This window comes from Octopus bimaculoides, chromosome 1 (genome assembly GCF_001194135.2).
Source record: "Octopus bimaculoides isolate UCB-OBI-ISO-001 chromosome 1, ASM119413v2, whole genome shotgun sequence".
Taxonomy (NCBI): domain Eukaryota; kingdom Metazoa; phylum Mollusca; class Cephalopoda; order Octopoda; family Octopodidae; genus Octopus; species Octopus bimaculoides.
The window spans coordinates 161,482,004-161,499,119 of record NC_068981.1 but is presented as its reverse complement, the minus strand read 5'-3'; the positions used below and the strand labels follow the sequence as shown (position 1 = coordinate 161,499,119).

Sequence of the window (17,116 nt, the reverse complement as noted above, 5' to 3'; positions counted from 1 at the left end):
GGGGGTGGGGGGGCGGAGGAGTTGATTAAATCAACCCCAGTGACAACTGGTATCTTTTTAATCAACACTAGTGTTTGAAAGGCAAAGTTAATCTCAGTGGAATTTGAACTCAAAATATAAAGCCAAACGAAATGCTGCTAAGTATTTTGTCCAGTTTACTAACAATCCTGAAAAGCCAGTCACCTTACAGGCATGTGTTATTATTGGTTTCAAATTTTGGCACAAGGCCAACTAGTTCAGGGGAGAACTGGCCACAGCTACGATTTTGGTTTTACTTGATTCAACAAGTCTTTTCAAGCATATCATGTCGCCCCACACATCAAGGGTATTTTTAAATGCAATACTGGAGCAAAATTTCCCTCAGAAAAAGAGAATGGGCACCAGATAATGTAGTTCAGTGTCTGAAAAGACAAGATAGTCATGGCTGGAATGCCTTTGGTTATATAAGTATATTAAACCAGAACTTACTTTCAGAAAAATAAGAACCTAAACCAGACAGTGCAGGAATATTTCCACAGTCCCTCACTATCCTACAAATAGCATCCAAAATACCCACAAATCACATCCTACTATCTGAGAAACATGCAAGACACATTATCTTATTCTGGTTGGGTAACTCCATCTGTTATGATGTTGTATTCCAGTGTTCAAGTGGTACTTGTCTTATTAACCTCGAAAGGATGAAAAGCAAAGTCAACCTTGTCAGAATTTGAACTCAGAATGTAAAGACAGAAAAAATCTGCTACACATTTTGCCCAGTGTGATTCTGCCAGCTTACCACCATGATAATGATGATGATGATGATCGACTGCAGTGCATAACTGGTACTTATTTCACTGACCTTGAAAGGATGAAAGGCAAAGTTGACCTCGACAGAATTTGAACTCAGAGTATAAGGATGGACGAAATGCTGCTAAGCATTTTGCCACTTTGCCACCTAATAATAATAATAACAATAATGGCTTCAAATTTTGCAACAAGGGCAGCCATTTGGGTGAGGGGATAAGTCAATTACATCAAACCACTGGTACTTATTTCATCGACCCCAAAAGGATGAAAGGCAAAGTCACCTTAGTGGAATTTGAACTCAGAATGTAAGGACAGACGAAATGTCGCTAAGCATTTTGCCTGGCATGCTAATGATTCTGCCAGCTCATTGCCTACTAATGATAATGATAATTCTTCTAGAGGCACAAGGCTTAAAATTTTGTGGGGACGGATTTGTCAATTACATCATCCCCAATGTTCAACTGGTATTCATTTAATCAACCCCCGAAAGGATGAAAGGCAAAGTCAACCTCAGCAGCATTTGAACCCAGAACTTAGAGAGTCAGAAGAAATGCTACTAAGCATTTTGTCCAATGTGCTAACAAATCTGCTTGTTCATCGCCTAAATGATATCAATAATGATAATAATAATAATCTTCTCAACCCTTCCAGCTTTAATGTGTTTTTAACATTTAATACATTCAGTCTATTTATACTAACAAAAATACTTTTTTTCTCCTTTTAATGGCATTCCTACAATTTATTGATTTTTTTTTTTTTTAATATTTCAGTTGAAATACAATACAAATCAAAGCTTCTTGGCCCTAGAGAGAAATATATACAACTAATCATACATACACACACACACACAATGTGATAGATAACATCTAAAAAAAAAAATTTATGTTTGTTTTAGATGTAAACAATATTAATTGACATAGATGTGTAAACAAGTAATATGTAGAAGACGGCGACATCACGATTTTCCTTTTGAATTTGCTTCTTTACAAATGCATACAAATGTGTGTGTGTGTGTGTGTGGTGCATGCACATGCGCACAGCTACAGACAAGCATATACACACTGTCTCCCTCTCCCACCTATTCACATTTTAGACATGTGACATCTTGCTGACATTAAAAAGATCCACCAGTTAATGTTTCCCTCTAGAAGTGATAATAGATTCAAATGTTTTCCCCACCACCACCCCTGGGTATTTTTTTTTTTTTGGTTTTCGTTTTTCTTTTTTGTTTCTTTTGTTTAATTGCTCTTTCGCATAACATACCAGCACCTCTCACTGTGGTGGAATGTTAGAAGTGGGTGAATGTATGCAATGTACACACGCATACACACATGCATACACAAATGCATGCACACACACACACAAACATGTGCATGTGTGCAGAGGCATGTACATGCACTCAAAACACAAAAACTGTAGAGACAGGCACATAGGCATGCATATACATTACATCACTTGCTCAGATGCACGTGTGCAGATACTTACATAATTTAATTACTCAAATTGGAACACACATTTACAAAATCACGTAGACACACAACATATACTCGTGTACATATATACAAAAACAGGTATGTTGCTTATATTTGTAGAGACCACTTTTAGCTCTTTACTCTTTTACTTGTTTCAGTCATTTGACTGCGGCCATGCTGGAGCACCACCTTTAGTCGAGCAAATCGACCCCGGTACTTATTCTTTGTAAGCCTAGTACTTATTCTATCGGTCTCTTTTGCCGAACCGCTAAGTGACGGGGATGTAAACACACCAGCATCGGTTGTCAAGCAATGCTAGGGGGACAAACACAAACACACACACATATACATATATATATACATATATACGACGGGCTTCTTTCAGTTTCCGTCTACCAAATCGACTCACAAGGCTTTGGTCGGCCCGAGGCTATAGTAGAAGACACTTGCCCAAGGTGCCATGCAGTGGGACTGAACCCGACATTTCTTTTTCAAATGCATTGCTTATTTATTCACATTGTTTTGAATTAATCCTGCATTATCTCACAGCTTTGAAATTTCAATGACATGATTGTTTATTTTTAGAATGACATTGGTAAGTGTGAGAGGCTGGATCTGGCCAGTTTCAACATAAAACAAGTAGAATATTTGGGCTGGATATGACCAGTCTGAATGCAAAATGGTCAAGGCCTTATTAAAAAACATAAAATATTTTAGTTCTAGAAAATAATATCTGATGAACACCAGATACTTGTGAGTCTACACCTTCTAACCATTGATTGAACCGAGAAGTTCCACCTACATTCAAAGTATGTTAATCTTTGACTGGAAATAGGAAAGTATAGTTTTGTGTATATACCTGTTTTTTTTTTTTTCACTCATTCTCTGATAGTATTGAATACATTTTCCTTCCGTGCTGTGAGATTGCTAATGCATATTGCAAATGATTTCTTACATTTTTTGAAGGATTGTTGTTGTTCCTCTTCAATGTGTTACTAAGTTGGTATTTGAACCCTTTCTAAGGCTAGCTATACCTGTGTTTGACCATAGTATTGCTTGCTATAGAAGGTCCTTGGTAATGTGACTTTTTTGTGATACCACAATGTGATGACTGTGGTCAGTGCTTTGCACCCATACAATGCAGTGGAAACAGACTGGTATTTGTAAACATCAACCTTGGTACTAAGGTGGAGATGGTTACTGAGAATTAATCACTTTTTTGAACTATGCATTAGATTTAGAGTTTTGTCTAGGTAGTTTTCAATGTCTTTGTCCTGTGTGAGTGCAGTATTTTAAGATGAGTGACTGCCTGTAAATAGTTGTTGTAATTACACTGAGAATGGGGAGGATGCTGTGTATCATTAGCTTCTAAATTCATTCTTCTGCATGTTAACTGTCAGGTTTATTCTTTTATAAGTTGCAACAGTAGCTCAGATGATGGCTTATAGGGTGTCTGAAGTGTGAGCTACCAGAGCACTCCCCCATCAGACTACATTGTTGTAACTTCTTGGTTTGCCTAGGTTTGAGCTTACTTTTGATAGCTGCAGTCTTCTGGTGTTGAAGGAGTTTCCAACAACTTTTCACCCCACTTTCTATCTTCCTGGAGTCTCAGGGATAAGAAACATATGAAAGAGTTACAGAAGCCAACAAGCATCCAGCCATGCTTGACTCCTATTTTCACACTGTAGATCTTTTGACTCCATAATAACATGGGCCATTGTTCATGTGTGGAATTGTCTGATAGGATTCACAGATTTGAGTGGGTAACACAGGTATGTATATACACAAACGCTACAATCACGTGCTCTGATGCATATGTACAAAAGCAAGCAAGAAAGCACGCATGCATGCACACACACACATTTAAAACATTACTTTCTCTGAAAATGTTCTGAATTGAATTGAATAAGTGTTTTATACATATGTAAGCTGACTTAACTGAGTTATAGTAATATTATCTGCTAGATATATCTCATTGAATATCTAACATACTCAATTTCTCTTCATATAAGCAGTTCAATTTTCATACACTGAAGCAGAATTGAAAGCTGTATTAAATCATGGGTTTATCCTTTCTTCAGTGCTCAGTCTCCGAGAATTGTAATTTCTTTTTTATTTTTTTAATCAGGATTTGAAAGAAGCATCTACAAATATACATATTCATGCATATAGATTAGTGGGTTATAGTTAGTACAGCTTTTATAGATCTTGAGTTCAAAGCTGCTACAGGCGTTGTTTTGTGGTTTCTGTGTGAGCAGCATATACTTCAATTCAAGCATACTTCATTTCAATTAGCCTCTATAGGTGTGTCTCCAGCAACCAAATGTCTCTCAAAGTACACTCCAATGTCTTAAAATAGAAAGACATTAAATAGTGTAATTTAATAATATCCCTAATATAACAGGCTGTTTGTTCATGCCTGCTGATCATAGACCTATTACATTTGGGGCTACACGACTAGCTATCGGTTGTATCAGTATCTAATATTTCATTTGTATTAATATCCTCTTATCCTGGACATTGATTTTATCTCTCAAAGTATTATTCTTTAAAAACTACTTAGTGGGGTGGAACAAGGGTGGAACAATAAGATATTAGATTGCTGACTTAAAAAGTGTTTCTAGCAGATATTTAATTCTGCATTGATTGTCTCAGTTCACCTGTCTGGGGAAAATAAGCACCTAGTGATTGACTGTAGTCCTTAGCAAGGGGGAGGAGATCGTTTATCAACTTAACTCTTGGAAAGTGGGGTTAAGCTCCTACCTTATAAACTCTGTAATGGATTAACTCAATATTTTATACTACAAAAAAAAAAATAATAATAATTTTATTAAATTGGAAATAAATTTGATTACCTTTAGACGTGTCCTTTGAAATTGAATAAAAAAAAGAAAAGAAACTTGACACTAGAACATTCTCATGAAGTGTGTGATGAAACTTAAAGGTCTATGAATTTTTGGCAGCAGCTAAATTGCACAATGTTGTCGTTGGCTTTATCTTGAATCCAAGAATTTAGTTTCTTCTTTGCTGAATGCTTCCTTTATGGTGACGTCGTTATTGACTCTGTAGACCAGTTCTTGCATTGAAGGGTCAATGGCATTGACTGCATGGTAATGTTGGCGAAGGATGAGGATGATTTGTGTCAAACCTTTCTCTCCTGTCATTTGATTTCTTCCATTTCTCTTCTGATGGCTTCAAAGTTTTTGGTTCTGATGGTGATGGAACACTTCCACTTGGTACGGTCTCAGGCTTGTGTTTCAAACAATTTAGACTCAATTTCAGTGTTGCTTTGAGTTGACCCTTGTATCTTTGAAGTGAGCTCATCAATAATAAAAAAAAATTAAAATAAAAAATAGAAAAATTTAACTTGTTAAGGATAAAATTTATGTATCAAATGTAAAGATCTGATGCTAAAAACACCCCCCCCCTTTCCTCTAACACTGGCTTTTGCATTCCAGAGTTGATTTCCTTTTTAATGCAAAAATATTTTTCATATTCTCGTCGTAGTACAAATTAGGTTTCATTTATGTCCTAATTTCTATTGATTTACTGCTTTGATGTAGTAAAATAGGACATTTTAAATAAATGATTATTATTTTATACACAATTTAATGGGGGGTTCTTTTTCTTGTATTTTTACATTTAATATTTGTTCAGTTTATCTTTTTTTGTTTTGTTTTGCAATAATTATGTCTTTTGTATTTTGAAATTGCTATCAATGATTACATAATTAGACATTTTGAAGTGAAATTCTCTCATTATTTGTTATCATGTTTTGACTTGATCTTTCACCTGATTTAGTACCACCACCAGGCTCAAGGGTGTCTTTTACAGAGTCCATTTTGTTACAAATATTTGGAATGGTCTTTTGTTTCTCTCCTTCACCTCTCCTTGTTTCAGTCTGTCAGTCTCTCTCTCTCTCTCTCTCGGAGCTTCTGAAAAAGGTAATGGGTACTGCCTTCCAACTAAACCATAAGAAATTAAACAAAAGCAACCTCGTTCATTAGTTGCAGCTTATTTAGTTAATCTTTTAGAATTCTTTTACTGGTTGCTGCAGTTTAACACCAAGTAAGCCCTGCTCCAAGGGATCTACATGACCGAATCATATAGATCTCTTGACCATTCTGTATTTTTTTATTTTATTTTGGTTATATATAGTGCATCTAGGACTGCATTATTCAATGTGTCTTTGTTTTAGATGGGAGGGTGTGGTTTGAAGAAGATTTAGTTGTTATCTTTAGAAGTGGGGACTGCTTTCAGTCATTGGATTTTGTTGATGCTGGAGTCCCACATCCAAAAGCTTGGGAGTAAATTGAACCCAGGACTTGTACACTGATAGTTATGCTGTTAACAGTAGAAGGAGTGAAAGACAAATCAATTTGTTTTGATTTTATTTGATTATTTAGCAGATCACCAAGCTCTCATCTTTTTAACAGCTGGGAGCCCACAACAGCTTCAGAAAACTAAAAATAAGCACAAACTCTTAAGGATTTTGCATTATACAGTTATCATTGGTCATTATTTGTTTCTTCTCCATCTCATCATCCTAAATAACTGTTTTCTATTTTTCTCTCTTAATTTTCATAAACATTTTGAACTTGTGTCCATGTTACAGTGCTGTTTTTAGTGCCAAAATCCTTTAACTCTTGCATGGTGGTGGTGGTGGTGGTAATAGTGGATGATAGATTATAGAAGCTTGTCGGCTAAGAAAGGAAGATATTAAAACATCTAATCACTTGAACACAGAAATGCACTCTGTCAATGTAAACTACCTGTGTAGTTTATAACTATATAATATAATTATATAACTATGAAATAGTTATATAACTATATATATAACTATGAAATAGTTATATATGCAGCCTCTGTCACACCAAATATTAACCAAAATAGCATTGTTTATATAGGTATGACTGCAAAGAAATTTAAGGATTGGTTTCGTCAACATAACAACTATATATTAAGAACATTCCAAAGAAGAATAGATTTGAAACCTGCAGTAAATATATGGGCCTTAAAAAATAACATACTACTTACCATTGAGTGGACACTTGGATAAAGTACCTATGTACATGTAACCAAATGTATCTTGTCATCTTTGTTCCTTCGCAAAATCACATCCTATTATGGAACTGCAACACAATTTCGTCATGTTCTCACAAGCAAGGGTTATCTATTGAAAAAAAAAAAAAAAAGAAAACCCTTGGAATATGCAAACAGCAGTAACATAAGTATATAAATATACTCACTTTTATTTTCATATTTATTTAATCTAATTTCAACCTCATTCACCATCATATATTTTCTCTTAAATAGTATTCAACATATAATTAATTCAATAACATTCCATTAATAAATCAATATGTAAGTAGAAGGAAACAATGTATAAAGCATAGTGGCGGAAGCAGAAAATTTCCTATGGATATATACATTTCTTTTTATATTGCTTTTTGTATTAATTTTTTGCTTCTTTTTTTTTTTTTTTTTTTTTTTTTTTTTTTTTTTTAGTTTAGTTTATATTTTTCTATTCTGTCCACTACTCATTGAGCACTTCAGAAAAATGGGTAATTAACTTACTGTGACCTTCCTTCATTTATAAATGTTCAACAATTTAAAGTTCATAGGCTACAGTTGACACACCTTTATCATCATTGTTTTATGTCCACTTTTCAAGCTGGCATGGAGTTGGGCCCACAGACAGACACACACACACACACATTAATTATTTAAAGTAATAAGACAGATACATGCACATATATCATACAGTTCAGATGAAGACAAAGATGTATACGCATAGACTTTTCAATGCATGTGCTGAAGCAAGTATACAGGCAGAGTTATAACACAAATTTGACAGCTAATGGCCATTCTTCACTCAATCGTCAAGTGAAGGTGAATTAAAGGGCATTATACAAATAGAAGGGCAAAATTATCAGTAGTAGTGTCAATTGAAGGAATACACAATTCATTAAAATTTTATACTCCACAATTTAGTGTCTTTTGTGTTACCTTCATTCCTATTTTGTGTGTGTGTGTGTATGTTGACTATGGTAAGATTTAAACTCAGAATGGACGCAGGTATGGCTATTTGGTGAAGAATTAGCTTTACAACTTTGGTTTTGGATTTAGTCCCACTTTATGGCACCATGTGCAAAGTCCTTCTGTTGTACTCCTGGGCCGACCAGATCTTTGTGAGTGAATTCGGTAAGCGAAATTGAAAGAGGCCCACCATATATGAATATATGTATGTGGGAGTAATTCCCTCATCTTCGCGTGTATGCACTGGTTGTAAAGAATGACGTGTTGACGTTGTCGTTTGCTTGCAGTTCACCTCAAAAGCATGTCCAGACTTTTTTTCATCAAATGTTGCACGATTTTGTAAAGAAATACATTGTCATTTTCTCCTTATAAACAAATCTAGACCGTTTGTTGTTCAATAGGCTGGGAGATTATTTCTTCACCCAGAAACAAGTGGAGTTGGCGAGAAAACTTTGTCCCAGCATATTTTTGTCTGTCCGATGCAAGCATGGGAAAATAGATGTTTAAACGATGACGATTGCGTGTGCATCTTGCTTGTGTGTATACTGAAGATTTAACTTATCAAATATAGTTGTAAAACACAAAAGATAGAGTTAACAGTCTGGAGAATTGAATCGTTAGCATTCTAGAGAGGTTTGGAATAAATTGGCAATGTATGGTATGAAAGACAACAGCTGAACGTAGCGCGAAATTAGAAGAGGGGATGCATGCCTTAAATATGTTTATTAACTTGGTATGATGGCATAGATATTTTGTCTGTGTAGAGACGTATATCGAAGTTGTTTAAGCCAAGGTTGAAAATAAATCATCGTCTTGTGTATCTAAGACTACATTTCCCAATGTGTTTCTTTTCGTTTATTTTTTTTTTTTGACGGCTGGGTTATTTATACTTTGTAGGTATCATCCTGTTATTTGTTACACACGTCCGTGTAAATCTGTAGAACAGCTAATAGCAACCTTTTTCGAAAAGCGGGCCGCATGAGACATGGTCCGTCATGAGGCGGGCCGCACTTCTAAAAGAATATTCTAGGTCATTTTTCATTAGGCATGCTATTCAGAAAATCCTGCGGGTTGCAGTTTTCCCATGACTGATGTTGAGTTTTTCCTTTCGCCGGCTCCACATAGCTCTTATCTCCAACTAAAATATTTCTATCCTCCTAACATCAACATCCAGCTTATTAGTTTGTTATCAATAAAATTTGCAACAATTATATGTGTGTGTATGTGTATATACATGTTTATATATATATATATATATATATATATATATGTATATACACATGTTTATATATGTTAATATATATATATGTGTGTGTGTGTGTGTGTGTGCACATACAACATATATTATCTATATAATCTATATACTACAGACATTCATTTTTAATTTAAGTAGCCTTTCCATTCTTTCTTAGCTGTTCACATGTGATAATAAATTAACATATGCTACATCGACAACACTTCACTGTTTAAATCGTTTTTCTTATTTGGTTTCATTTAAAAATATATTTTTTTAAATTTCTCTGTCTCTATTGGTTAATGGGTTTTATAACTGCAAAATATAAAATACGAAATTTATAAACAACAATCATAAGTTTCTGTTTATAACATTTAATATTTCAAAATCTTTATCTTTTTCTTTGATATTTTACAATTTTTTAAATCTTAATTTACATTAGCTCTTTTTTTTTTTTTGTCATAAAATATCACTCACTATAAGGCGCATGCATGGCTTCATGGTAAGAAGTTTCCTTCTCAACCCCATGGTTTTGGGTTCAGTCTCACTGCGTGGCACCGTGAGCAATTGTCTTTCTCTCGTAGCTTCGTAACCGTGTGAGTGCACTACATACATACATACACACATACATACATGCATGCTGATTCGAAGACTACAGATCTAAGCCATCACTAGAAGTGTTAAAATCTGTAAAACTTTTCAAAAGTTTATCATTTAAGTGTATATGAGCAATGCAAGTATATGCATGAGAAGACATACATACATACATACATACATACTCACCCACCCTGTTGATGTTGAAATTCCAATGAAGGAGCATTGGATCTAGGTTAGAAACCGGCTCTTTCTCTATTGGCAATAAATCTTGAAATAAAGCTGAACAATGACATACACACACTTAAGTCATTAATACGTGTGTGTGTAGTGTAGTGCATGTTTTTGTAACTATATCCCCCATCTCACTTCACTTGGTAACTGGTGTTTACTTGGTTTTAAATAATATATAACTGAAGTCGATTTATTTAACGAAAACAATATTACCTATTACCAAACACGCCAGCGAAGGACTTTCAGTATGTAGTCGAAACACTAGAAACAGCAGCCAAAGTCCCTTTGGAAGAAATGAAAGGGCACACTAAAAAAGGTCATTCTAGATATATAACAAAGACGGATTGGTCACGATTGGAATGCTTTCGATCATAGGTCTGTTTAGTCAGCGTTAATCCGGAGCTAAACAATAACAAGAGCTTTTACGAAGAAATATGGTCACTTCCTTTTGGCTAACAATTTTGTTCTCTTAACTATTTTTATTGAGTTTCTCCCTCTCCAAAGCATGCAGAGTGAAGCCACTTGACAAAGGTTGACCCTGAACTCTGTTATGCATTCGCACTATGTCTTAACGTTCTGGCTCGCTTCCGCTGTTTACAGCAGTACTTGGAAGGACGGGTGTAGCGTGTGATCATCGCATTGACCATGGTAGAAAAAGTTGTCATGGTGATACCTGCTCAGAGGCCTGCGCAAAGTTGCAGAAAGTGTATGGAGAGGAGTGTATGAGCCACACACAAGTGTAAGAGTGGTTCAGAGTTTCCAAGATGGCAGAAAAAATGTCGATAGTGATGAACGTTCTGGGAAACCCACAACCAGCAGAACTGAGTAAAACATCAATGTGCGTGCAGCTGTGAGGGGGGAATCGTCGAATCAGTATCCGGAAGTTATCAGAGGATGTGCAGATTAGTTACGGTTCAGTTCAGTCCATTATCACTGAAGATTTGGGTATGAGACGCGTATCTGCCAAGTTTGTGCCAAAACTGCTTTCAGCTGATCAAAATGTTGCACAAGATCTTGATTGTGTCGAGAATGATGAAAACTTTGCATAGGCCTCTGAGCAGGTATCGCCAAAATTTTGGCAAAATTTGATGCAGATTCTCTGCTCAACTTTCTCTGTCATGGTCATTGCGACGATCACACGCTACACACGTTCCTTTTAAGCACTGCTGTAAACAGCGGAAGTGAGCTAGAACGTTAAAACTTAGTGCGGATGCACAGCAGAGTTCAAAGTCAGTCTGAGTCAAGCGGTTTCACTCTGTATGATTTAGCTTTGTTACTATGGTAACAGTCCGGATACTTATTGATCACACCACGTATATAAGGCTGGATTCTGTGGCATATATATTTCCCCTCCTGGACGCCGGTTTGTCGCAGGATTACTTATCTTGAATGGACTGAACAACGGCCCGGTCCAGGAATCGAAACTACAGTCTTATGACTATGAGTGCAACACTCCTAACCACTAAGCTACGCGCCACCACATTTTAAAATATACATTGATTATATCTATTTGGAATTACATTCAAATATAAATCGCTGTTCTTCAGAAAAAAATAAATAAATAAAAGAAGAAAAAGTGTGGTTTTGGCCAACCAATTCGATGATAACCAGATGCCATTCATTACCGAGTAACTTCATGCTAGCAAGAGAATGGATGAATGAATGAGCGAGCAAATAAGAAAGAAATTTCTGAACTAGTTTTTAAACCCGCACGACTAGATTATATTTTATCATTACAAATGTTGAAGGTAATGATAGCTACAAAATATTATCAGATTACCTGTTTTGACAGATCGCTTTATTTAGCTATGTTTTATGTCTTATAGACCGTCTACATTGAACGTAACACAGATACGCACTTTTAAGAACACACTCATACATTAATTGCTAAAGGTAACTTGATTCGTTTCACTTTCTTTATATTTATGTATATATACACACATTTTTTGGCCATTGATTATAGTAGTTATCGGCTCTTTTTTTATATAGTAGAAGATAGATTTACAGAAAGCTGGGTCTAACTTTTGCTAGCCATCTTCCTATCTACTACCCGATACATAATAAGAATAGCATTAGATTCTACTTTTATACATAAGCCAGTGTTAAGCATTCATTATTGTACTTATATAATTATATGAATGTTTATAATTTAATCTTTGTTCGTTTTCTTCAATTATCTTGTCTGTAAAACCGGTACAGGTTAACAACAATAGATATAGACCAAGTACTTTGGTAAGTAGTGCATTGTGCCGTATGGTTTCTAATAAGTGGGATTAAATGTCTAAATAAATGTCTGAGTCGTTTTTATTACGATTATAATTTTCTGTATTATTAAACCTTATCTCTAGAGAGTATGTATATTTGCATTAGGTTTCATTATCTTCAGCCCCGATCTTCATCGGGTCCCCCCCCCTGAAATATGTACATGGTGGTGCTCCAGCATGACCACAGCCGCAGGGCTGAAACGAGTAAAAGAGTATGGTCCCAAACTGGGTTCGAACAAAGATTCTTTATTTCTAAACCACTTGATGACATTTCTAACTAATTAAGAAATGAAATTTCCAGCATATGTCACCTGGTGACTATGGGAGAACAGACATAGTGTAAATATATTTATTCTCTAAATATAAGGTTTATAGTCTGTAAAATTAATAAACTAAATATGAGTTTAAGCTATAGTAAATTCGGTTTATGAAATTTGTTTCTTATTAAATAATTTCTTTATCTGTCTCTTCTTCGCTAGCAATTTTATTGAGTGGAAGTTCTCAATTTTGACTTCGTTTATATCCTAGCTTTAATAATCCTTTCTACTATAGGCATAAGGCTTGAAATTTGGGTGGAGGGGGCTAGTCGATTACATCGATCTCAGTGCATAACTGGTACTTATTTCATCGATCCCGAAAGGATGAAAGGCAAAGTCGACCTCGACGGAATTTGAACTCAACGCAAAAACGGACGAAATGCTGCTAAGCATCTTGTCCGACGTGCTGTCGATTCCGCCAGCTCGCCGCCCTAGTAATAATTTCTTCATTTGCTACAAAAGATCTGAAGACAATTAGGGACGGTGCAAAGACCGGAAACATGTATGTATAACGTATAAACAGAAAATAACAAAACAAAATGGACAACAATTGAGTCGGTTTCACCTTCTCTAGCCTTGTGTTAAATTTAAAAAATTATCGGTTTCAAATTTTGGCACAACGTCTGCAATTTCGGGGAGGGTGTAAGTCGATTACACGACCCCATTGCTCAACTTGTAATCTAATTTCGACGTTTATTTACAACAATTAAAAGTTACTTTGTATTCTAAAAATATTACATCGTAAACACTAGCACATAACATCTTGTTTACAGTTATCAAAAGGTATTGTGTATCAGTTACGTTAGTATTTCTCATGGCAGTGGGTTGTGATTTGCAAGAGGATAGTTAAATTACCATGTTTTAATTTTTTTAGATTGTCTAACTTAGTAAAGAAAACAAAATTATAGATGCAAAATCTTTTTCAGTTTGATTTCAGTCGGTCACTTGAAAACAAAAAAGATAATTGTACTCATAAAAATGACAGATATGCAAAAGAATTTATAAGCATAGCAAAATCAATGGTACGTGTCTCAGTTTCACTCTACAAATTTTGCTATGAATGTTTATCTGTTACAAGTAATCGAGTTTGTTGCCGTTCGTGAAGAGAAAGCAATCACTGACAATTGAACAGAAAGGCGGTTTTTACAGCTTCTGGAACCTTAACGTAAAGGCATCAAAGATTGTATAAAAGTACATTTTATCAATTGAATCACAAAAAAAAAAAAAAAATGTAAACATACTTTTATTTCTATCTTATTCTTGTTTTTATATAATTATGTCAAGTTGAGTATTTTTATAGGCGCAGGCTAGGCTGTGTAGTTAAGAAGTTTGCTTCCTAACCACATAGCTGTGTAGTTAAGAAGTTTGCTTCTTAACGACCGACCCCACGCGAGGAGTCTCACTGCATGGCCTACTAAAACCTTGTGAGTACAGAAACTGAAGCAAGTATGTGTGTGTGTGTCATCATCAGCGTCATTTAACAGCCGTTTTCGATGCTGGCATGGGTTTGACTGGAACTAGTAAGCTGGAGAGCTACACCAGACTCCAGTCTGTTTTGTGTACCTGGTGATTTTTGTGTCACCAGCACCGGGTACCTTGTACGTGTCATGTACGATTTCACTTAGCTTGACGTGTCTTCTGAAGCACAGCGAATCACCAAAAGTACGCATGTTTGTTTGTGTCTCCTTGTGTTGGCATCATGTCATTCATTTCCTGTATTCTGCAAAATCATGTCTGGCTATGGGAAAACATTACTTGGAAACAGGTAAAGGCTGGTGACAGAGATAACATCTGGTCATTGAAAATCTGCCTCAATAATCTACATGCAAACATGAAAAATTAGGTGTTAAACCAAACAGAATACTCTGCACCTATCTTGTTCGGATTATCTAGGTCTAACTATATATTCTTGTGGAAGTCAAACAGTAGAATGTACCTTTTGCGGTGATTTGGATTCTATGCTTCTACTTTATTCTTGATGAATTTGGTTGCTCCTTAGCTCCAAAATGACAGGTTGAAAAATTGGCCCAAAGCAAATGCATGTCACGCTTTCTCATTAACTTTCTATAGTAATGCATGGCCTGAGTTCAGATCCTACTCAGGTCAGCTTTGCCTTTCATTTTTTTTCTATGTCAACGAAATAAAGTGCCAATAAAGAATGCTTGTCGTTGATATGACTTACCCACCTTCCGCATTGCTGGCCATGTGCATAAATTTGGAAACTTTAATATCCTAAGAAATTAACATTACGCAGTAAATATATTAGCACTCAATCTCATAAGATGACAGTTTTTTTTTTTATTACATACTAAATTTCTGAGATAAAGGTAATAAACATTTTATGACGGAGTCATAGTACAAACTATAAATATTGATATAAAGTCGAATGAATGAATGTACATTGGATGTTTGGTAAACCAATTCGTTTAATATACTAATACATTTAACAAAAGGAAAAGGTGATGTTTTGAGATGCATTTTAAAGCTATCCTGAGTTGTGCACTTAAATAGTGCCTGAAGCTGTAGGATATTTGTCTGTCTGTGTGTATACTTGTATGATTTTTCATTCGGTGCATATTACGCAAACAGCTGTAGTACGTTTTTACTAAAATGATAAATAGTCTGGTGTGTTGTTGGCACTCCGTCGCTTACGACGTCGAGGGTTCCAGTTGATCCGATCAACGGAACAGCCTGCTCGTGAAATTAACGTGCAAGTGGCTGAGCACTCCACAGACACGTGTACCCTTAACGTAGTTCTCAGGGATATTCAGCGTGACACAGTGTGACAAGGCTGAGCCTTTGAATTACAGGCACAACAGAAACAGGAAGTAAGAGTGAGAGAAAGTCGATGGTGAAAGAGTACAGCAGGGTTCGCCACCATCCCCTGCCGGAGCCTCGTGGAGCTTTAGGTGTTTTTGCTCAATAAACACTCACAACACCCGGTCTGGGAATCGAAACCGCGAGTCCGCTACCCTAATCACTGGGCCATTGCGCCTCCTCTGGTGTGTTAACAGTACTAGAAGGACCACAATCGAATGTTTGAAACCACTAGAATGTGTACGCGCGCGCACATATGTACACGTACATAAGACTAGTTTTTAAATTTTAACTGCGAAACATACATTTTTTTTGTATTTCATGTATTTAATGTCCTATTATTTTTCTTCTCTACCCGCTCAAGTTTAAATCTCTTGAGCACTACTAAGTGTATTCTATACGGAGAATATCTGATTTTCATCTATGAACTAATATGAAAATATAAAACACTTTAGCATTTAAACTAGTCATATCCGGCCCAAATATTTTACCTGTTTTATGTTGAAACCGGTCAGATCTGGTATTCTAAGAATAAACAATCACATCATCAAAATCTCAAAGCTAGAAGATAATCCAGAATCATGTGAATAAATAAACATTGTATTTGAGAGGGTAGTAAGAACGCTAAAGGGACACATACATACATACACACTCAATAGGATGGAGGGGGAATATTATTTCCCCCCTCAAGGTGAAGTAAATGTACAGAACTGTGAACAACAAAACAAATCATTATCTTTGTTGTTTAGCTCCAATGAAAAGTATTCCCGTTGGGATGATTCCATTGCGTTTTTTTTTTCCCCCTTTACTCACTGATTATATTATCTGGTAGAGTATGATTCAAGGGTGAGTTGGCTATTATTTCTAGCACATTATTCTTCATAAGTTTGCTATCATGATGAAATAGTACTACTGATAGCGATGTTATGCATGCTTCCTCAGTTTTCTATGTTTTGTCAACTGCGAGATCGTATTTATTTATTTATCATCAGCCAACACTCTCTCGCTACTATTTCTTCTTTCTTACAGTAAATGTTTTACTTTGAACAAATGCCAACCTCAAAGTCAACATTGTGTGTATATGCAATCATGCTGTGATAAGTAACTCCATTATTAAATAAGAAAGTACCGTTACAGATCAAGTAATGTCGTACCTTACGACTAATACTGTGATCTGACTGAATTGAAAATAAGAAAACTTTTTGTTTTTGGTTAATCTTCAGTTTAGGACCCGGTCACAAAAAAAATGGTGCAACAAGTGTAAAATAATGTGTAGTAAACGGTTGGGTATATATGTACATATACATGTGTGTATGTATATGCATACATATATATATATATATATATATATATATA

At 35.5% G+C, this 17,116-nt stretch overlaps 1 protein-coding gene and 1 long non-coding RNA gene across 3 annotated transcripts in view; one reads left to right on the top strand and one right to left on the bottom strand.

Annotated features, from left to right (window-relative positions):
* Window positions 1-17,116, top strand: part of LOC106884412 (ubiquitin-conjugating enzyme E2 E1) — a 210,522-nt gene that overhangs the window by 32,476 nt on the left and 160,930 nt on the right. Inside the window, exon 1 of one of the 2 annotated variants that reach the window (XM_014935775.2) lies at window positions 12,233-12,255. The exons of the other annotated variant lie outside the window; for it this stretch is intronic. The gene's annotated coding sequence lies outside the window, so the exon portion shown is untranslated. Of the gene's footprint in view, window positions 1-12,232; window positions 12,256-17,116 lie in introns of those variants that run through there. 2 annotated transcript variants of the gene reach the window in all.
* LOC128249278 (uncharacterized) lies at window positions 4,660-15,185 on the bottom strand. The gene is made up of 3 exons (XR_008265370.1): window positions 14,880-15,185; window positions 7,299-7,434; window positions 4,660-5,580 (listed from the first exon to the last, which is right to left on the bottom strand). It is a non-coding gene; the product is annotated as an uncharacterized LOC128249278 (long non-coding RNA).